Source organism: Mobula hypostoma, chromosome 28 (genome assembly GCF_963921235.1).
Source record: "Mobula hypostoma chromosome 28, sMobHyp1.1, whole genome shotgun sequence".
Lineage (NCBI taxonomy): Eukaryota > Metazoa > Chordata > Chondrichthyes > Myliobatiformes > Myliobatidae > Mobula > Mobula hypostoma.
Genome location: NC_086124.1, coordinates 29,873,211 through 29,897,135, shown reverse-complemented (window position 1 = coordinate 29,897,135; position 23,925 = coordinate 29,873,211).

The window sequence follows — 23,925 nt, the reverse complement described above, 5'->3', positions numbered from 1 at the left end:
TTCTCCAGCGACTGTACATTTGCTAACAAGATGCTGGGTAGAGAAAGTTGCATTCCTCGGCACTTAAACCTGGCTTGGAGTCCTCCCCTCCTCCCCCTTCTCCAGCCATGGCAATGCACCTTCACCTATTTCAAGGTGCCGTACCTGCATGCTTAAGAGTTAAGCCCATCGTCCTTCAGAAGATGGTGAAATCGCTAGTTCATTAAGACAGTTCAGAAGTACATTGCTCAAAGGGAGATTGCAGGGAAATTTCAGTGAGAGTAATTCAGAAGTATATTTAGAAGTTTTGTAAGCAGCCTGCAACATGTCGCCGTGATTCCCCAACACCATCTTGGGAAGGAAAGCGTACCGTCTTCGAAACTGGGACAGCCCCAGGCTGTTCTGGCAGCTCCAAAGACCAGCCTCACGCCTCGACGTGTCTCCAAATCTTCCACGCTGTAAAGGCAGGGGAGATTGGTTTATTGTTGTCACGTGTACCAAGGTACAGCGAAGAACTTGTCTTGCATGCTGTTCATAGAGATCAGATCATTACAGAGTGCATTCGGGTAGAACAAGGGAAAACAAAGACAGAATGAAGTGTAACGGTTACAGAAAAAGTGCCGAGCAGACAGATAAGAAAGTGCAAAATTAGAAACATTGAAAACCTACAGCACAATACAGGCCCTTTGGCCCACAAAGCTGTGCCGAACATGTCCTTACCTGAGAAATTACCTTGGATTACCCACAGCCCTCTATTTTTCTAAGCTCCATGTACCTATCAAGGAGTCTCTCAAAAGACCCTATCGTATCCGCTGGCAGCCCATTCCACGCACTCACCACTCTCTGCGTAAAAAAACTTACCCCTGACATCTCCTCTTTACCTTCTTCCAAGCACCTTAAAACTGTGCCCTTTCATGCTAGCCATTTCAGCCCTGGGAAGAAGCTTCAATGAGGTAGATTTAGATTTTAGATTTAGAGATAGAGTACAAAGAGTAACAGGCCCTTCTGCACTAATGAATCCCTCCTGTCCAATCACACCCATGTAACAGTTACTTACAAACAAATCAAACCCACTGAGGGATTGAGTACGGGAGCTGATACTGTATGACACGCTTCCAAGTAACTGAGCTCCAAGTCAAAAAGTATGTTCGATCCTTTATTTTGAAAGCAACAAAGACAAACGATCTAATAGCGATAAAACATTAACAAAACTAAATTAATGATGCACTGGAATGAGTAATTAGTGTTCAAATTAGCATAATTAAGCAAAGATCGTAAATAAGAGTAATTAGCAGTTAACAAGAAAAATCACACCCAGTTCGCTCCCATTTAACCAAACTGAGAGAAAGTGCGAATACGTAACTATACTCGTTTGCTTCTACCATGTCCCAACCCACGTGACAAGTGACCGTAACCCTTAATAAAAATTTATAGGCATCCGTTAGTCTCATGGGACCATGGATTTGTGCCTTGGAAGGTTTCCAGGGCACAGGCCTGGGCACGGTTGTATGGAAGACCAGCAGTTGCCCATGCTGCAAGTCTTCCTTCTCCACGCTACCAGTGTTGTCCAAGGGAAGGGCATTAGGACCCATACAGCTTGGCACCAGTGTCGTCGCAGAGTAATGTGTGATTAAGTGCCTTGCTTAAGGATACAACACGTTGCCTCAGCTGAGGCTCGAACTAGCAACCTTCAGATCACTAGACCAGTGCCTTAAACACTTGGCCACACGCCAAACAACACAAGCAACAACAACAAACCAGGAGCACAATATCTATCTATCTATATCTCTCTCTATCTATCTCTCTATCTCTATCTATCTCTATCTCTCTCTCTCTCCTTTCTACCCTCTACCATCTACCCTCTCCTCCATCTCCCCCCTCTGTCTCGCTCTTCCTTCTACTCACTACCCTCTATCTCCTCTCTCTCTCTCCCTCCCTCTCTCCCTCCCTCTCTCCCCCTCTCACTCACTCACTCACCTCCAGTCTAACCTCCAGTCCTTGATTCTTAGACACCACACAACGGTCTTCAGTCAGAGGTGCCAGGGAGATGGTCTATCTCCTTCCTACTGTCACGCAATCAGTCACCATCCACTTTCAAAGACGGCAAAGGTTATAGGATGGGACGACATCGCAGCCGTTGTACAGAAGAGCTGTACCCGGAACTGGCTTGCACCTCCAGCCGAACTATTCCAGCATGCAGGCAACGCTGACGTCCATCAAACATCGCAGATTAGTCAGGTATGGAGACGCAAAAGGTACTGGTTTGCTATGCAGATTCAGGTGCATTTATTTATCACATACAGTCATTGAAAAGTACAGCACAGAAACAGGCCTTTCGGCCCATCTAGTCCATGCCAAACCATTTAAATTACCTGCTCCCATCAGCCTGCACTGGGACCATCGCCCTCCAGACCCCTCCCATCCATGTACTTGTCCAAACTTCTCCTAAACGTTAAAATCAAGCTTTCATGCACCACTTGTGCCAGCAGCTCAATCCACACTCGGTGAAAAAATATCCCCTCGTTCACCTTAAACTTTTCACCTTTCACCCTTAGCCCATGACCTCCAGCTGTCGTCCCACCCAACCTCAGTGGAAAAAGCCTGCTTGCATTTACCTCGTCTACGGTGGCATCCGTTAGTCTTGCGAGACCATGGATCTGCGCCTGGAAAGTCTTCACTCTCCAGGGCGCAGGCCTGGGCGAGGTTGTCTGGAAGACTGGCAGTTGCCCATGCTCCAAGTCTCCCCTCTCCACACCACCGATGTTGTCCAAGGGAAGGGCAAGGTCCGATACAGCTTGGCACCAGTGTCGTCGTAGGAGTTGCCAGAACGAGGTTGAAGACAACATCGGACTGCCTTAGGGACTCCAGCTCCAGATTTGTCCTCGGGGCTTACTCCCCAAGCCTTTCCCATCAGTGGGTATGGCAGCAAGGCAGCGCAGGTTTGAAATCAGAGTTTCCCTCTCTTAGATGGACTGCCTTTCCAGGCTGACGAGCTCCATCTACCTTGTCTCCCCATAAATTTGTATACTTCTATCAAATCTCCCCCCCAGTTTTCTATGTTCCGAGGAATAAAGTTCTAACCTATTCAATCATTTCTTACTAAACAGATCCTCCAGAACTAAAGACATCCTTGTAAATTTTCTCTGTACTCTGTACTTATCTGCATCTTTCCTGTAGGCAGGTGACCAAAATTGCCCACAATACACAAATTTAGGCCTCACCAATGTCTTATGAAACTTCAACATAAAATCTCATCTTCTGTACTCAATACTTTGATTTATGAAGGCCAATGTGCCAAAAGCTTTCTTTATGTCCCTGTGTACCTGTGACGCCACTTTCAATGAATTATGGACCTGTATTCCCAGATTCCTTTGTTCTACCACATTCCTCACTGTGTAAAACCTACTCTGGTTGGTCCCGCCAAAGTGCAACATCTCACACTTGTCTGCATTCCATCTGCCATTTCTCAACCCAGTTGTGCCGGAAGCTTCCTTTACGATCCTCTCTACCTGTGACGCCACTTTCAATGAATTATGAACAGGACAACATAACAGTGCAATGCATTGTTTGCGTTAAGAACCACCATAACCTAAAATGAGCTGGGGGCAACCTACAAGTGTTTAGCACCAATATAGCAGACCCACAATGTCTATCAGAGCAACACAAGCACACAACAAAATAAAACAGCAAAGCAAGCTGCCTTCCCACCCTCCCACGCAGAGACAGGCCTCCAACGCCAGGACAGGTCACTCCGAGCTTCTTGACCCCAGACTCGTAGGCTTCGGGTCTCCTCCATCCAGTTCTTAGCCCTGGACTCCCGGACTCCTGGACTACAGACCTAGCCCAGACTCACAGACATCGGGCCTCCACCCTGAAGACTTGGCCCTGGACTCCCGGACTCACAGACACCATTCCTAGCCCAGACTCACAGACATCAGTCCGAGCCCCTACAGCCTCAGACGCCAGCCTTGGCCCAGGCTCACTGACCCCCGGCGTACACGAGACACGGCGAAAAGCCCTTGTTTTGCCACCCAAACAGATCATTCCACACCTCATGACATCAAGGTTGGCAAAAGGAAACAATGTGGAATACAGTTACGGAGGAAGTGCGGTGCAGATAAAGGGCAAGGTGCACGACAAGGTAGGTTGGGAGTTCAGGAATTCACCTCTTAGCACACGACAGGTCCATTCACAAGTCTGAAAACAGTCAGAATCAGGTTTATTTTCACTGACATCATTATCATCACTACATACCATGTCGTATGATATCATCATCATGAGCCGCGTTGTATGACGTCATCATCATGTGCCATGTTTATACGACGTGGGTGATCATGGTCTATCCACGATCATGATTGTTCTTGGAAAGTTTTTCTACAGAAGTGGTTTGCCATTGCCTTCTTCTGGGCAGTGTCTTCACAAGACGGGTGACCCCAGCCACTATCAATACTCTTCAGAGATTGTCTGCCTGGCGTCAGTGGGCGCATAACCAGGACTTGTGATCTGCACCGGCTACTCGTACGACCATCGCGCACCTGCACTCACGGCTTCATGTGACCCCGTCCGGGGGCTAAGCAGGTGCCACACCTCGCCCCAGGGTGACCTGCAGGCTAGCGGAAGGAAGGAGGGCCTCACAGCTCCTTTGGTAGAGACTTATCTGCACCCCACCACCTGTATCAGTGACATATGTCGTGAAATCGGTTGTTTTTGGGCAGCAGGACAGTGTAATACAGAAAAACTGAACTATAAATTAAATTAGAAATATATACAGTACTGTATATGAAAAATTCAATCAGTAGTGCAAAAATCGTGAGCTGGTGTCTATGGGTTCATTGCCTGTTGGGAAATCTGATGGCGGAGAGAAACAGCAGATCCTAAAGCATTCAGTGTGTGTCTTCAGGCTGTTGTATCTCTTCCCTGATGGTAGTAATGAGAAGAGGACATGCCCTGGGTGCGGAGGGATAGCTGCTGCCTTTTTGAGGCATTGCTTCTGAAGATGCCCTCGGGGGGGGGGGGTGGGAAGGCTGGTGCCCAGGATGGAGCTGGTTGAGTTTACATCCTTCTGCATCTGGGCCCTGGAGAGATCTTCAGAAATGTTGACACCCACGAACTTGAGACATTGAGGTCGAAGCTGCCCTTGAACCTGGTGGCGCATGGTTTCGGGGTTTTGTAATCTCTGCCCGACAGGAGAGGGGAGAAGACATCAATGGTGGGTCAGTATCTGGAGGGACAGGTTGTAATCAGGGTTCTAATTAAGGTTTGTCAACAGGGTTTCATGCGTGGGAAGTCATGGTAGGGGAATCTTGGGAGTTTTTTGAAGAGGTTACCAAGATAACAGACTGGAGTGATTGGCATTGCTTACGTAGCACTCAGGTTTGGCCAGTATGTGTTTGTCTAGGGGAAGACAGCAAACTGAGAAATCTCTTTTGTGTGGATGCTGCATGATGCGTTGCCCAGTTAGGAATCTGCACCGCAAAATATCAGACAGTACACCATATACAATTAAATGATTGAGCTTGATAGTTCTGAATCTGACTATAGGGTTAGTAAAGAAAACAAAAAGAAAAAGCGTCCATTTTAATGAAACAGCCTAATGTGCACGTTGGAGCTCATAGTTGTCCTTCCATTCGTTCCCTATTGACCTCCTCCGAGTGTCATTGCCTCATGGACCCTCGCTCCAAGCCCACTCCCTCCTGCGGTCTACCGACTCTCTCCACTCACATCTTCTCTTCTCCCCTCTCGCCAACAGAAGACCGCAAAGCCCTTCTCTCAGACACGCAAGAAAGAAACAACATGCCTCCCATTGGACTGGGCACATTCCAAAGCCCCCGTTGTTGTGGATAATGAAGTAGGTTTTCAAAGCTTGCAGAGATTTAGGCCAGTTAGAAGAGTGGGCTGAAAGATGGCAAATAGAGTTTAATGCTGATAAATGTGAGGTGCTACATTTTGGTAGGACTAATCAAAATAGGACATACATGGTAAATGGTAGGGCATTGAAGAATGCAATAGAACAGAGATATCTAGGAATAATGGTGCATAGTTCCCTGAAGGTGGAATCTCATGTGGATAGGATGGTTAAGAAAGCGTTTGGTATGCTGGCCTTTATAAATCAGAGCATTGAGTATAGAACGCAAACACAAGGAAATCTGCAGATGCTGGAATTTCAAGCAACACACATAAAAGTTGCTGGTGAACGCAGCAGGCCAGGCAGCATCTCTAGGAAGAGGTACAGTCGACGTTTCGGGTGGAGACCCTTTGTCAGGACTAACTGAAGGAAGAGCTAGTAAGAGATTTGAAAGCAGGGTGGGGGGGAGATCTGAAATGATAGGAGAAGACAGGAGGGGGAGGGATGGAGCCAAGAGCTGGACAGGTGATTGGCAAAGGGGATATGAGAGGATCATGGGACAGGAGGCCCAGGGAGAAAGAAAAGGGGGAGGGGGGGGAAACCAGAGGATGGGCAAGGGGTATAGTCAGAGGGACAGAGGGAGAAAAAGGAGAAAGAGAGAAAGAATGTGTGTATATAAATAAATAACAGATGGGGTACAAGGGGGAGGTGGGGCATTAGCGGAAGTTAGAGAAGTCGATGTTCATGCCATCAGGTTGGAGGCTACCCAGACGGAATATAAGGTGTTGTTCCTCCAACCTGAGTGTGGCTTCATCTTTACAGTAGAGGAGGCCATGGATAGACATGTCAGAATGGGAATGGGATGTGGAATTAAAATGTGTGGCCCCTGGAAGATCCTGCTTTCTCTGGCGGACAGAGCATAGGTGTTCAGCAAAGCGGTCTCCCAATCTGCGTCGGGTCTCGCCAATATATAGAAGGCCACATCGGGAGCACCAGACGCAGTATATCACCCCAGCCGACTCACAGGTGAAGTGTCACCTCACCTGGAAGGACTGTCTGGAGCCCTGAATGGTGGTAAGGGAGGAAGTGTAAGGGCATGTGTAGCACTTGTTCCGCTTACACGGATAAGTGCCAGGAGGGAGATCGGTGGGGAGGGATTGGGGGGACGAATGGACAAGGGAGTCACGTAGGGAGCGATCCCTGCGGAAAGCAGAGGGTGGGGGAGAGAAAGATGTGCTGAGTGATGGGATCCCCTTGGAGGTGGCGGAAGTTACGGAGAATTATATGTTGCATTGGAGGTTGGAGTGTAGAAGTTGGGATGTAATGTTGAAATTGTACAAGGCATTGGTAAGGCCAAAGTTGGTGTATTGTGTACAGTTCTTGTCACCGAATTATAGGAAAGATGTCAACAGAATTGAGAGAGTACAGAGAAGATTTACTAGAATGTTACCTGGGTTTTCTCTCCTAAGTTACAGAGAAAGGTTGAACAAGTTGGGTCTTTATTCTTTGGAGCATAGAAGGTTGAGGGGGGACTTGATAGAGGTGTTTAAAATTATGAGGGGGATTGATAGAGTTGACGTGGATAGGCTTTTTCCATTGAGAGTGGGGAAGATTCAAACAAGAGGGCATGGGTTGAGAATTAGAGGACAAAAGTTTAGGATTAACATGAGGGGGAAATTCTTTACTCAGAGAGTGGTAGCTGTGTGGAACGAGCTTCCAGCAGAAGTGGTTGAGGCAGGTTCGATGTTGTCGTTTAAAGTTAAATTGGATAGATATATGGACAGGAAAGGAATGGAGGGTTATGGGCTGAGTGCAGGTCGGTGGGACCAGGTGAGAGTAAGAGTTCGGCACGGACTAGAAGGGCCGAGATGGCCTGTTTCCGTGCTGTAATTGTTATATGGTTATATGGTTTGTTTTCTCTAGTCATAACCCAAACACTGCTACAGAGAAACAATTTGCATTCGCAGTGAAGCTATGCAGCGAGGCCATTACATCAGCAGTGAAACCTTACAGAGTGTTACATCCATATGGATTTTAGCAAGGCCTTCCATGAGGTGTCTTGGTGGGAAGGCTAACTAACTGGATTCAAAATGGCAGGCAGCAGAGGGAAGATTGTTTCTCAGACTGGAGGCTGTGTCTATTGACGTGCCACGCAAGTCGGTGCTGGGACCTCTGTTGTTCATAAACAGTTTGGATGAGAAAGCATAAAGCCTGGATGAGTGAGTTTGCAGATAGTACAATCGTCGGCAGTGAAGAAAGTTTTCAGGATTTATCACAAATACCTCAAATGCACCTTTTGTGTTAACAACACACCCCTGCTGGGCCCAGCCTGTAAGTCTCGTCACACATTCTGGCACCAACATAGCGTGCCCACAACGTTCAGCAGAACAACATAGGACACAGCAGGCAACGAAACAACAACAGCAAAACCAGCCATGTTCCTCCACAAGGTATAGGAGCAGAATTAGGCTATTTGGCCCATCAAGTCTGCTCCGCCATTTCCCCATGGCTGATCCATTTTTCCCTCAATGTCCTGCCTTCTTCCTTATCTCTTCGTGCCCTGAGTAATCAAGAATCTATAGTCCTCTGCCTTAGGTATGCCGAATGACATGGTCTCCACAGGCCCCTGTGGTTACACGTTCCACAGGTTCACCACCCTCTGGCGAAAGCAGGGGTTTCCAACCAGATACATTCGGGGCATTGAGATAGACACAGGGATAACCTGAAAAAGGAGATTAAGGGTTGGATTGATCCTACAGTAGGTTAAAAGGTGGGCACAACATCATGGGCCCAAGGACCTGGACTGTGCTGTTCTGTTCTGCGATCTGAGTTGCAACGTCCTGTCCTGTTGTGTGGGTAACTGGAATGAGAGCACTAAGTCTGGTCTCCCTGTCCAAGGGAGTGCTCTGATGGCTCGATCAGCAAGTCAGCTCCTGGGACGGCAGCTATGTCCTTTGAGTAGAACACGGACAAGTTAAAAAGAGTGAGACCTGATGTAGATAGGGGGTCCATTTTGGTGAGCACCTTCACTCTGTCCCTCTGTCCACTACAAAAGATAGCCTTTCCCGGTGGCCACTCACTTCAGTTCCATTTCCTATCCCATTCTGATACGTTGGTATATGACCTCCTCTACTGCTATGATGAGGCCACTCTCAGATTGGAGGAGCAACATCTCGTATTCCGTCTGGGTAGCCTCCAACCTTTACTTCACCATACTTTAGTTTATTGTCGCCAAACAATTGATACTAGAGCGTACAATCGTCACAGCGATATTTAATTCTGCGCTTTGCGCCCCCTGGATTACAAATCGATAGTAAATAGTAAAAATTTAAATTATAAATCATAAATAGAAAATAGAAAACGGAAAGTAAGGTAGTGCAAAAAAACCGAGAGGCAGGTCCGGATATTTAGAGGGTACGGCCCAGATCTGGGTCAGGATCCGTTCAGCAGTCTTATCACAGTTGGAAAGAAGCTGTTCCCAAATCTGGCCGTACGAGTCTTCAAGCTCCTGAGCCTTCTCCCGGAGGGAAGAGGAACGAAACGTGTGTTGGCTGGGTGGGTCGTGTCCTTGATTATCCTGGCAGCACTGCTCCAACAGAGTGCGGTGTGAAGTGAGTCCACGGATGGAAGATTGGTTTGTGTGATGTGCTGCGCAGTGTTCACCATCTTCTGCAGCTTCTTCCGGTCTTGGACAGGACAACTTCCATACCAGGTTGTGATGCACCCTAGAAGAATGCTTTCTATGGTGCATCTATAAAAATTAGTGAGGGTTTTAGGGGACAGGCCAAATTTTTTTAGCTTTCTCAGGAAGTAAAGGTACTGGTGGGCCTTCGTGGCAATGGACTCTGCTTGGTTGGACCAAGTCAAGTCATTTGTGATATTGACCCCGAGGAACTTAAAGCTTTTCAGCATGGACCTCGATTTCTCTAATTTCCAGTAATTTTTCTCCCTTACACCTTTTCTGTGAGCAGCCTATCGCTGTGTGGCTCACTGTGGCAGGTGGGTAGGCCTCTCTGCCTCGTGTGGTGTCCCTCCTCTTTAGATGAGTGTCGGTGATATAGGAGGATGGTATCATGGTTCTGCATTAATGGATTGGACGATTGTGTTTATGGACTGTGGACTTTTTCAGACTTCTAATTTTTATATTCTGTGTGTTTTACTGCCTGTTCCTTTTCTGTTTAGTTGTGTGAGGGGAGGGTGTTTGGGGGTTGATGTTCTGTTAGTTCTTTTGTGCAGGAGAAGGGTTGTTTTTGGGGTCAATGTTTCTGTTTTGTGTGTGTGTGTGTGTGTGTGTGTGTGTGTGTAGGGGGGGATGATGATCAGGATGACACTCTTTTTTGTGCGGGGGGGTGGTGTTGGATTTGATGTTTCTCTCTGAACGACTTTCATGTCGTTTCTCTGTCTCGTGACTACTTGGAGAAGACAGATTTCAGAGTTGTATACGGATCCATGCTTCGATAACAATTGAACCCTTGGATGAGCCGCTGGTTGGATGTGACCGTAGATCGGAGCCTGAAGGTCGGTCAGAAGTCCGGAATGTTTGCGAGTCTGAGCCCGCTGACGGCTGGGAGACTGGGGGGCTGTGTATGTGCGTCGGCGTGTGGGTGGGAGGAAGGAGCAGGGCTTCTTTTTCTGTTGTCATTTGTGAACTGTTGCTCTGTTCTCTTGTGTTCCGCTGAGCACGGTGGGCGAGCTGTGTTGGTGTGGCGACACTTGGATGTGTTGGATGTTAATGCAAAAGCGCATTTCACTTTATGCTTCAACGTACATGTGATAAATACATTGGATTCTTGACATCGAACTCTAGGCTCTCATGCCTACTGCTGTCACGGACGAGAGAATTCCTCAGCCCTCCCACAGATGCCTTGTTCCTTTGGCAGGTTCTTCTACAGTCTCTTATGTCTCAAAATCAAGAGGATGGAAAGGAAATTCTTCAATCCGCAGGGTGGCAAATGTTAGGAATTCTCAAACCAGAAGGCTAAATCCGAATCAATAGAAATTAATTACCGAAGTACATGTGTATTATCATATACTGTACTAGAAAGAAAGAAAAGACGTGGTAAATGTGGGCTCACTTTTAAGTTTTAAGAATAAATTGGATAGGTACATGGATGGGAGAGGTCTGGAGGGTTATGGACTGGGTGCAGGTCAATGGGACTAGCAGAATAATGTTTCGGCACAGACTAGAAGGGCTGAATGGCCTGTTTTCTGTGCTGTAGTGTTCTATGGTTCCAAGAGAAATTGCCTTTAAACTCACAAGAGAGCATAGACCATCACCTTTCTGCTGTTGATGTTTCTGTAGCGGGATACTGTACTACCCTGAGATTCATTTCCTTGCAGGCATTTACAGGAAAATAAAAATATACGATAGATGAATAAACTCTTCTCGGGTCTCCAACCGGGCACAGTTATCGATTATAACCGACAGTTCAATGACAAACTCTGCCATCTTCATTAGGGATGATGCCTGGGTAAGTCTAGTCCGGTGGTACTTATACCCCCATCGTCCATCCCCCCCGATTGGTTGGTCCTCATCCAATCAGGTTTCCACTGTCCCACCTTGTTTACAATCGGATTCCAGTTCTTACATTCATGATGGCCACAGGATTGACTTCAACACAAAACTACTGCGCTGCACCAATGGCTTTTGGGATCACCTGATGAAGGAAGCCATTGAAATAAAACTAGAGGAAAAGAATTTTAACAAAGACAAAGGTCTCACTGGGATTTGATTGTAAGCTACATGAGCTTGAGAAAACCTTACTGACTTTAGCCTATTTTGTCATGTGCCTCCAAGTACCCCAAAACCTCATCCTTAACAATCGACTCCAATACCTTTCCAACCACTGAAGTCAGGCTAACTGGCCTATAGTTTCCTTTCTTCTACCTCACTCCCTCCTTAAAGAGTGGAGTGACATTTGCAATTTTCTAGTCCTCTGGTACCATTCCAGAACCTAGTCATTCTTGAAAGATCATTACTAATGCCTCCACAATGTCTTCAGCCACCTCTTTCAGACCACTGGGGTGAATTGCGTCTGGCCCAGGTGACTTATCTACTCTCAAACCTTTTAACAGTTACACTCACGTCTGCCCCTCGACACTCGACTTTCTGACATACACCAGGTGATACATAGTCATAGTCATACTTTATTGATCCCGGGGGAAATTGGTTGCGCACAGTGAAGACCGATGCAAATTACACACAGGCCCCTAGCCTGCCTCTTCGTTGGTTACGGAGAACAGTCCATATTCCAAGCCTTCCCCAGTAATGCTCCCCAACTCTTCCTCAGCTGCACTGACGACTGCATTGGTGCTGCTTCATGCACCCATGCTGAGCTCGTCAATTTCATCAACTTTGCCTCCAACTTCCACCCTGCCCTTAAATTCACTTGGTCCATCTCTGACACCCCTCTCCCCTTTCTCAATCGTTCTGTCTCCATCTCTGGAGACAAACTGTCTATCAACATCTTTTATAAGCCTACAGATTTCCACAGCTTTCCTGACTATACCTCTTCTCACCATCTTCTGTAAAAATGCTATTTCCTTTTCTCTGTTCCTTCGTCTCTGCCACATCTGTTCCCAGGGCATGGCTTTCCTTTCCAGGACCCCTGAGATGTCCTGCTTCTTCAAAGAACTGGATTTTCCTTCCCCCTCCATTGATGCTGCCCACACCCTCAACCCTCCATTTCCCGAATGTCTTGTCTATCTGCCGCCTTAACAGGGATAGTTTTCCCCTTGTCCTCACCTACCACCCAATCAGCCTTCACATCCAACATATCATTCTCCACAACTTCCAGCAAAGGGATCCTAGCACGGAATGCACCTTTACCTCCTCCCCCCACCACCCACTTTCCCATGGCTGTTGTGCCTGGTTCTCCCGATGAGGTCTCCTCTACGTTGGTGAGGCCTGTCGTAAACTGGAGAACTGCTTCGTCAAGCACCTCCACTCCATCCGAGACATCCCAATGGCCCAACATTTTAATTTCAATTCCCTTTTCTGTTCTGGCGTGTCGGTCCATGGCCTCTTCTTGTGCCACGATGAAGCAATACCTTATATTCCGTCTGGGTAGCCTCCAACCTGATGGCATGAACATCGATTTCTCCTTCTGGTAAAAAGATTCCCTTCCCTCCCCTCTTCTATTCCCAACTCTGGCTTCTTACCTCTTCTCACCCGCCTGTCACCTTCCACTGGTGACCACCAGTGCCGAGTTCCTCCAGCATTTTGTGTGTTGCTCATTTTAATTTCACCTGCTCCCCATTATTACCTCTCCACTGTCATTTTCCAGTGGTCCAATATCCACTCTCACCTCTCTTTTACTCTTTGTATATCTGAAAAAAACACTTCTAGTATCCTCTTTTATATTATTGTCTAGCTAACTAAACTTCATATTTAATCTTTTCACTCATTACGGCTTCTTTTAGTTGTCTTCTGTTGGCATTTTTAAAAGTTTCCCAATCCTTTACTTTGCACTAATTTTTGTTATATTACAGTGCCTATAAAACCTATTCACCACCCCCCCTCCAATCCCTTGGAGGTTTTCATGTTACAACATTGAATCACAGTGGATTTAATTTGGCTGTTTTGACACTGATGAACAGAAAAAGACTCTTTTGTGTCAAAGTGAAAACAGATCTCTACAAAGAGATCTAAATTAATTACACATATAAAACACAAAATAATTGATTGCATAAGTATTCACCCCCTTTAATATGATGCACCAAATCATCACTGGTTGGTTTTAGAAGTCACATAATTAGTTAGGTGCAGATCACCGTGCGTAGGCAAGGTGTTTCAATTGATTGTAGTAAAATACACCTGTATCTGGAAGGTCCAACTGCTGTGAGCCAGTATCCTGGCAAAAACTACACCAGGAAGACAAAAGGATACTCCACGAAAAGGTTATTGAAAAGCACAAGTCAAGAGATGGATCCAAGAAAATTTCCAAGTCACTGAATATTCCTTGGAGTACAGTTAAATCAATCATCAAGAAATGGAAAGAATATGACACAGCTGTAAATCTGCCCAGAGCAGGCCATCCTCGAAAACTGAGTGACTGTGCAAGAAGGGGACGAGTGAGGGAGGCCACCAAGAGACCATGACAACTCTGGGGGAGTTACAAGCTTCAGTGGCCAAGATGGGAGAGACTGCGCGTACAACAACTATTGTCTGGGCGTATCACCAGTCACAGCTTCAGATAGGTCATTGACCCCAAAGGAAATTATTGTGTCACAGTTGAATTACAAGTGCACAGATATACAAATATTACAAGTAAGAAAGAATAAAAAAGTTACCTCTAACAGGAGGTGTGATCATCATTTCCTCAGCTATAGGTTGACCCATTATAGAGCCTAATGGCCAAGGGTGAAAATGATGGGAGTCCAGACTTTATAGGAGAGTGACAAAGAGGAAGCCACTATCGGGAAAAAAAACTCACATGAAATCTCGGCTAGAGTTTGCCAGAAGGTATGTGGGAGACTCTGAAGTCAGCTGGAAGAAGGTTCAATGGTCTGATGAAATGAAAATTGAGCTTTTTTGGCCATTAGACTAAATGCTAAGTTTGGCGTAAGCTAAACACCGCACCTCATCAAAAACACATCATCCCGTGAAGCATGGTGGTGGCTGGATCATGCTGTGGGGATGCTTCACTGCAGCAGGCCCTGGAAGACTTGTGAAGGGAGAGAGCAAAATGAATGCAGCAAAATACAGGGAAATCCTGGAGGAAAACCTGATGCAGTCTGCAAGAGAACTGTGACTTGGGAGAAGATTTGTCTCCAGCAAGACAATGACCCCAAGAATAAAGCCAAAAGCTACACAGGAATGGCTTAAAAACAACAAATGTCCTGGAATGGCCAAGTCAGAGTCCAGACCTCAATCTGATTGAGAATTTGTGGCTGGACTTGAAAAGAGCTGTTCACTCATAATCCCCATGCAATCTGACAGGGATTGAGCAGTTTTGTAAAGAAGAATGGGGGAAGATTGCAATGTCCAGGCACTTCATATGCCATCTCTTTTGCTTTTATGCTGTCTTTAGTTTCCCTTGTCAGCCACTGTTGCCTCATCTTCCCTTCTGCATCTTTGGAATGTATCTTTCCTGCACCTTCCAAATCGCCCCCAGGAATTCCAGCCATTGCGGATCTGCATTATCCCTGTGTGTGTGTGTGTGTGTGTGTGTGTGTGTGTGTTCTCTTACAATCAACTTTGGCCAGCTCCTCTCTCATGCCTCTGTAGTTCCCTTTACTCCACTAACACTGACACACCTAATTTTGTTTTATCTGTCTGAAACTGCAGTGTCTTTTTACCCTTGAAGTTTGTTAACTCTGCCCACAAAGTTTCTACTCCACTGATCCTGTGTCACCTCTTTCAAAGGCTTTGGTTTCATTTTTACTGACAGAGTCACCTCACCCCCTCCACCTACCTGCCTGTCTACCTACCTACCTGCAATGTGCAACCTCAGATGTTGAGATCCCAGCTATGATCCTCTTTCAGCGACAACTCAGTGATGACCTCATCATGCCTGCCGATCTCTGACTGTGCTACAAGGTCATCTATCTAATTTTGTACACTGTGTGTATTTGAATATAACATCTTCAGTCCTGTATTCGTCACTCTTCTTGATTTTGCCCCTGTTACATCCCTATTCATCCCAATTTTGCTCCGTGATCTGCCCGTCCTTCCTCATGGTCTCACTGCACACCGCATCTCCTTGTATAGCAGCAGCCCCATCACCCCTTGAACGTGTGCCTGCAGGTTGTGGAACCAGTTCAGGGTCGTGGTGAATGAAGTTATCCAGGCCGGTTCAGGAGCTTGACCCTGAACCTGGTGACGTGGGCTGGAAGACCCCTACACCTCCTGCCCGATGGTGCGGTAAGGAGAGGGCATGGTCTGGGTGCTGGGGTCCTTGCTGACGGACGCTGCTTTCTTGTGGCAGAGCTCCTTGTAAATGATCTCAATGACGTTCGATCACTGTATATTCCCCATGGAAATGCATTGATTAATTGTTTGTTATTAATGGAAGCAAGGAATATTGGATTAGTGCAGGAAAGTGACATTCAGGTAAAAGATGAGTTATTATATCTCTGTCACTCTTTCTCTCTCTCTGTCTTTCACCCTCCAACTCTCTATCTGTCTCTCTCCATCTCTGTTTTTCTCTCTCTCCCTCACTCACTCACACACTCAATCACTCACACACACTCACTCACTCACTCACCCACTCACACTCACACACCCACACACAAACAGATGTATGGCCTGACTACATAGCACCTCTCTCCTCCACCCTTATCTCTCCCCTGTCTTTCTCTCTCTCTCTGTTTCTCCCCCCTCTCTCCCCCTTTCCCTTTCTCTCCCCCTCTCCCCCCTCCCCTCTCCCCCTCTCCCCTCTCCCCCTCCCCTCTCTCCCCCTCTCTCCCCCTCTCTCCCCCTCTCTCTCCCTCTCTCTCCCCCTCTCTCCCCCTCTCTCTCCCCCTCTCTCTCCCTCTCTCCCCCCTTCCCCTCTCCCCCCTCTTCCCCTCTCCCCCCTCTTCCCCTCTCTTCCCTCTCTCCCCCTCTCCCCCTCTCCCCCCTCCCCTCTCTCCCCCTCTCCCCCCTCCCCCTCTCCCCCACTCCCCCTCTCTCTTCCCCTCTCTCTCCCCCTCTCCCCCTCTCCCCCTCTCTCCCCCTCTCCCCCTCTCCCTCCTCCCCCTCCCCTCTCTCCCCTCTCTCCCCTCTCTCCCCTCTCTCCCCTCTCTCCCCTCTCTCTCCCCTCTTCCCCTCTCCCCCTCCCCCCTCTCCCCTCCCCCCTCTTCCCCTCTCTCCCCTCTCTCCCCCCTCTTCCCTCTCTCCCCCCTCTTCCCCCTCTCCCCCCTCTTCCCCTCTCTCCCCTCTCTCCCCCTCCTCCCCTCTCTCCCCTCTCTCCCCCTCCCTTCTCTCCCCCCTCCCCTCTCCCCCCTCTCTCCCCCTCCCCCTCTCTCCCCCCTCTCCACCCCTCTCTCCCCACTCTCTCTCCCCCCTCTCTCTCCCATCTCCCTCTCTCTAATAAATGATATTCTTCAGTTCTGTAAGAGGCCAGTGGGCCTTTTACCAGCTGGGGAATGAAACGCTCATACGACTCGAAGCAAACACGGCTGACTGTGTGTGAGGAGAGGCAGGAGGTGTTTTGTTCTGCCTTGGGAGCGATCTTGTTTCATGTCGTTGGTTGACAGTGTGGAATTTAATCTCGGTATAAATTCAAATCTCAATCTGCACAGGGGTCCTCTCTGCTTCAACAGACACTCCAATCAATCCAACATTTCGAGGGATAGATTTCAAATTGCATGATTTTGTCAGCCTAACAAACTGACACAGATCAGGAGAGAGAGATGAGCCTGTGTCATTAAAATCCTAGCAAGTTTACAGCACTGGGGAGGCTGATCACTCACTGTGTCCACTCCCAGTCTGACTCCACCCTTCCCAGCACAATCCTTAACCTTCCCAGAACACGCCCAGCACCTCTGAAAATTAGTCCATAAGACACAGAAGTAGAATTAGGCCATTCGGTCCATCGAGCCTCTTCCACCATCTCATCATGGCTGATCTACTCTCCCTGTCAACCCAGCTTCCCGGCGTGTGGAGACACGAGAGGCTACAGATGCTGGAATCAGGGAGCATCGCGGCGAGCACGGAGGAAGTTAGGCTGTGGACGCAAGAAATGTCCTGAACCAAAAGATCGGCTGTCCACTTACTGGGGAGCGGCTAACGCAAAGTTTTACAGCGCCGGTGGTCAGGGCTCAATTCCCACCACTGGAGTTTATACGTTCATGTGGGTTTCCTCTGGGTGCTCTGGTTTCCTCCCACATTCCACAGACCTGCGGGCCAGGGTCTGTCAGTTCTATATTGGCACCACAAGCATGACCACACTTGTGGGCTGGCCCCAGCGCGATCCTGGGACTCTGTCGGTCATTGATGCTTACAGTGCATTTCACTGAATGCTCCGATATGCAAGCGACAAATAACATCAATTTAATCTAGAAAATATCTACAAATGCACTCAAAAACTTCTATAGTTGCACCATGGAGAGCATTCTGACAGGCTGCATCACTGTCTGCTATGAAGGGGCTACTGCACAGGACAGAAAGAAGCTTCAGGAGGTTGTAAATCTACTCAGCTCCATCTTGGGTACATACAAAGTACCCAGGACATCTTCAGGGAGCGGTGTCTCAGAAAGGCAGCGTCCATTAAGGACCTCCAGCACCCAGGGCATGTCCTTTTCTCACTGTTACCATCAGGGAGGAGATACAGAAGCCTGAAGGCACCCACTCAGTGATTCAGGAACAGCTTCTTCCCCTCTGCCATCAGATTCCTGAATGGACTTTGAAGCTTTGGACACTACCTCACTTTTTTAATATACAGTATTTCTGTTTTTGCATATTTTAAAATAATCTATTCAATATACATAATTGATTTACTTGTTTATTTATTATTATGTTTTATTTAATTTATTTTTTTTCTCTGTCTGTCCTATATTATGTATTGCATTGAACTGCTGCTGCTAAGTTAACAAATTTCATGTCACATGCCGGTGATAATAAACCTGATTGTGAGTTTTGTTTGCCAGTATATTGCACCCTTCTCTCTCTCCCTCAAGTCACGTACACGGGATCAGTGAGGCACAGTTACAATGAGAAACTTGCTTGAAGGAGCAACACAGACAAACTTAGAGAATAAACGGTACCCCAAAGAACCAGTGAAAATAGAATCCCACAAACAAGACTTCAGACTTTACTCAGGGAGATACAGCATGGCAGCAGATCCTTCCGGCCCAGGGAGTACATCAAAACAGAGAGTGAAATGTGTCATTTCGATTAGCAACCAACAGACCTGAGAAAGGCATTTCATGCCTGAGGTCTACATTAGAGCTGGGAGGATAGAAACACCCAAACTGCTACAGGAAGCAGAGAGGCGGGAAGTTGATGGTTTCTTTCAATATTCACCATCCATCTTCCTCCACAGAATCACTGACCGTCCATCCCCCTCCACAGAATCACTGACCGTCCATCTCCCCTCACAGAATCACTGACCGTCCATCTCCCTCCACAGAATCACTGACCGTCCATCCCCCTCCACAGAATCACTGACCGTCCATCTCCCACCAGAGAATCACTGACCGTCCATCCCCCTCCACAGAATCACTGACCGTCCATCTCCATCCACAGAATCACTGACCGTCCATCTCCCTCCGCAGAATCACTGACCGTCCATCTCCCTCCACTGAATCACTGACCGTCCATCTCCCTCCACTGAATCACTGACCGTCCATCTCCCCTCACAGAATCACTGACCGTCCATCTCCCTCCACAGAATCACTGACCGTCCATCTCCCCTCACAGAATCACTGACCGTCCATCCCCCTCCACAGAATCACTGACCGTCCATCTCCCACCAGAGAATCACTGACCGTCCATCCCCCTCCACAGAATCACTGACCGTCCATCTCCATCCACAGAATCACTGACCGTCCATCTCCCTCCGCAGAATCACTGACCGTCCATCTCCCTCCACTGAATCACTGACCGTCCATCTCCCTCCACTGAATCACTGACCGTCCATCTCCCCTCACAGAATCACTGACCGTCCATCTCCCTCCACAGAATCACTGACCGTCCATCTCCCCTCACAGAATCACTGACCGTCCATCCCCCTCCACAGAATCACTGACCATCCATCTCTCCTCACAGAATCACTGACAGTCCATCTCCCTCCGCAGAATCACTGACCGTCCACCCCCTCCACAGAATCACTGACCGTCCATCTCCCACCAGAGAATCACTGACCGTCCATCCCCCTCCACAGAATCACTGACCGTCCATCTCCCTCCACAGAATCACTGACCGTCCATCTCCCTCCACAGAATCACTGACCGTCCATCTCCCTCCACTGAATCACTGACCGTCCATCTCCCTCCACTGAATCACTGACCGTCCATCTCCCCTCACAGAATCACTGACCGTCCATCTCCCTCCACAGAATCACTGACCGTCCATCTCCCCTCACAGAATCACTGACCGTCCATCTCTCCTCACAGAATCACTGACAGTCCATCTCCCTCCACTGAATCACTGACCGTCCATCTCCCCTCACAGAATCACTGACCGTCCATCTCCCTCCACAGAATCACTGACCGTCCATCTCCCTCCACAGAATCACTGACTGTCCATCTCCCCTCACAGAATCACTGACCGTCCATCTCCCTCCACAGAATCACTGACCGTCCATCTCCCTCCGCAGAATCACTGACTGTCCATCTCCCCTCACAGAATCACTGACCGTCCATCTCCCTCCACTGAATCACTGACCGTCCATCTCCCCTCACAGAATCACTGACCGTCCATCTCCCTCCACAGAATCACTGACCGTCCATCTCCCTCCGCAGAATCACTGACCGTCCATCTCCCCTCACAGAATCACTGACCGTCCATCTCCCCTCACAGAATCACTGACAGTCCATCTCCCTCCACAGAATCACTGACCATCCATCTCCCCTCACAGAATCACTGACCGTCCATCTCCCTCCACAGAATCACTGACCGTCCATCTCCCTCCACAGAATCACTGACCGTCCATCCCCCTCCACAGAATCACTGACCGTCCATCTCCCACCACAGAATCACTGACCGTCCATCCCCCTCCACAGAATCACTGACCGTCCATCTCCCTCCACAGAATCACTGACCGTCCATCTCCCTCCGCAGAATCACTGACCGTCCATCTCCCTCCACTGAATCACTGACCGTCCATCTCCCCTCACAGAATCACTGACCGTCCATCTCCCTCCACAGAATCACTGACCGTCCATCTTCCCTCACAGAATCACTGACCGTCCATCCCCCTCCACAGAATCACTGACCATCCATCTCTCCTCACAGAATCACTGACAGTCCATCTCCCTCCACTGAATCACTGACCGTCCATCTCCCCTCACAGAATCACTGACCGTCCATCTCCCTCCACAGAATCACTGACCGTCCATCTCCCCTCACAGAATCACTGACCGTCCATCTCCCTCCACAGAATCACTGACCGTCCATCTCCCTCCACAGAATCACTGACCGTCCATCCCCCTCCACAGAATCACTGACCGTCCATCTCCCTCCGCAGAATCACTGACCATCCATCTCCCTCCACAGAATCACTGACCGTCCATCTCCCCTCACAGAATCACTGACCGTCCATCTCCCTCCACTGAATCACTGACCATCCATCTCCCCTCACAGAATCACTGACAGTCCATCTCCCTCCGCAGAATCACTGACAGTCCATCTCCCTCAGCAGAATCACTGACAGTCCATCTCCCTCAGCAGAATCACTGACCGTCCATCTCCCCCCACAGAATCACTGACCGTCCATCTCCCTCCACTGAATCACTGACCGTCCATCTCCCTCCACTGAATCACTGACCGTCCATCTCCCCTCACAGAATCACTGACCGTCCATCTCCCTCCACAGAATCACTGACCGTCCATCTCCCCTCACAGAATCACTGACCGTCCATCTCCCTCCACAGAATCACTGACCGTCCATCTCCCTCCACAGAATCACTGACCGTCCATCTCCCCTCACAGAATCACTGACCGTCCATCTCCCTCCACAGAATCACTGACCGTCCATCTCCCCTCACAGAATCACTGACCGTCCATCCCCCTCCACAGAATCACTGACCATCCATCTCCCCTCACAGAATCACTGACCGTCCATCTCCCTCCACAGAATCACTGACCGTCCATCTCCCCTCACAGAATCACTGACCGTCCATCTCCCTCCACAGAATCACTGACCGTCCATCTCCCTCCACAGAATCACTGACCGTCCATCTCCCTCCACAGAATCACTGACCGTCCATCTCCCTCCGCAGAATCACTGACCATCCATCTCCCTCCAATGAATCACTGACCGTCCATCTCCCTCCGCAGAATCACTGACTGTCCATCTCCCCTCACAGAATCACTGACCGTCCATCTCCCTCCACAGAATCACTGACCGTCCATCTCCCTCCGCAGAATCACTGACTGTCCATCTCCCCTCACAGAATCACTGACCGTCCATCTCCCTCCACTGAATCACTGACCGTCCATCTCCCCTCACAGAATCACTGACCGTCCATCTCCCTCCACAGAATCACTGACTGTTCATCTCCCTCCGCAGAATCACTGACCGTCCATCTCCCCTCACAGAATCAGTGACAGTCCATCCCGGGGGAAATTGGTTTTTGTTACAGTTGCACCATAAATAATTAAATAGTAATATGTAAATTATGCCAGGAAATAAGTCCAGGACCAGCCTATTGGCTCAGGGTGTCTGACCCTCTAAGGGAGGAGTTGTAAAGTTTGATGGCCACAGGCAGGAATGACTTCCTATGACGCTCTGTGCTGCATCTCGGTGGAATGAGTCTCTGGCTGAATGTACTCCTGTGCCCAACCAGTACATTATGTAGTGGATGGGAGACATTGTCCAAGATGGCATGCAACTTAGACAGCATCCGCTGATGAATTGGAGAGAATGTCTTATGAGCAAGCAGGAGCTTTTCTCTCTGGAGCAAAGAAGGACGAGTGTCTACAAGATGATAAGAGGCAGAGAACGAGTGGACTGCCGGAGACTTTTTCCCAGAGCGGAAATGGTTAATACCAGGGGCCATAATTTTAAAGCGAGTGGAGGAAGGTTTAGGAGGGATGTCTGAGGTTGTTGTTTTACACACAGTGAGTGGGTTGGTGGGACACCCTGCAGGGGTGGGTGGGTGGTAGAGGCAGATGCATAAGGGATTCAAGACGCTCTTTGATAGGCACGTGGATAATAGGGAAATGGAGGGAAGGGTTAGATCAGGGGTTCCCAACCTTTTTTCATGCCATGGACCACTACCATTAACCAAGAGGCCCACGGACCCCAGGTTAGAATCTGCTGACCTTAGAGTGTTAAAAGTTCAGCACAACACTACAACCATATGGTCTGTACTGTGCTGTGTTCTGAGATCTCTCATTCTAAACCCCTCAGGAGTAGTTTGCTGGACCACCCGTGTCTCCTCATTCTGTCTCCCCCAGTCCATCTTCAGTCATGAGCGACTGGAAATAGTGCCGGTGATCGTCAGTGGCTTTCGGTGGTTTGCAGCAAATGGCCCCAAAATTCCTTTTAAATGTGCTTTTGAATTCCTTTTGCTGCCATCTGAAGCGTGTAAATTTCTCCTTAACAATGGGCTTTTAAATCACATCAGTGATTAACTGAGGGGCCCAGACCAGTCAGGTGTGGTGCCTTTGAGGCCTGTTGCTTGCTGTGTCGAAACATGCAGCAGTCAGACCAGAAGGATTCACGATTTACAGAATGGACTGAACTGCGGCTCGGGTAAGGCAAAGGGAGTGTGCGTTTCGCGGTTAATTCTCGATGGCGCTCCAACATGGACGTTCTGTTGAACTCGTGCTCAACATCCATCTGCTAACAATCAAATGCAGAGCATTCTTTTCACCTCGGGAGTTCTCACCCGTGGTCCTGATGGCAGCTTGTACACGACCAGCGGCCGTACAACACTGCGACACTGCGCGATGGTGTCTGCGGACAAGAACGAGCCCATCCCGACTCATTGCAAATTATAGTCGGAGACTTCAACCGGGCTTGCTTGAAGAAAATTCGACCCAATTATCACCAGCATATAACTCGTAGCACTAGAGGTCCCAACTACTATACTGTCTACACCAGAATAAAGACTGCCTCCTGCTCCTTGTCCAGATCACATTACGCTCAATCAGATCACTTGGCTGCTCTACCTGCACACAGGCAGAGCCTGAAACCAAAGCTCCAGAGATTAGGACAACTCGGAGGTAGCTGCGGGAGGCAGAGGGACGGCTACAGGATTGCTGACTCGGTGGATCGGGCCGTGTTCAAAGGCTCGACTGAGGATCTGGATGACTGCACCATGGTCGTAACGGACGTCATTAAAACAGCCGTGGATGAGTGTGTCCCCCTCAGTCGTTCAAAGTCCTCCCCCAGTCAGAAGCTCTGGATGAGCCATGAGAGCTGAAATTTGCTCAGGGCCAGATCAGGGGCATTCAAGACTGAAGATCAAGAATGCTACAGGAGGATCTCCGGAAAACCATCTCACGG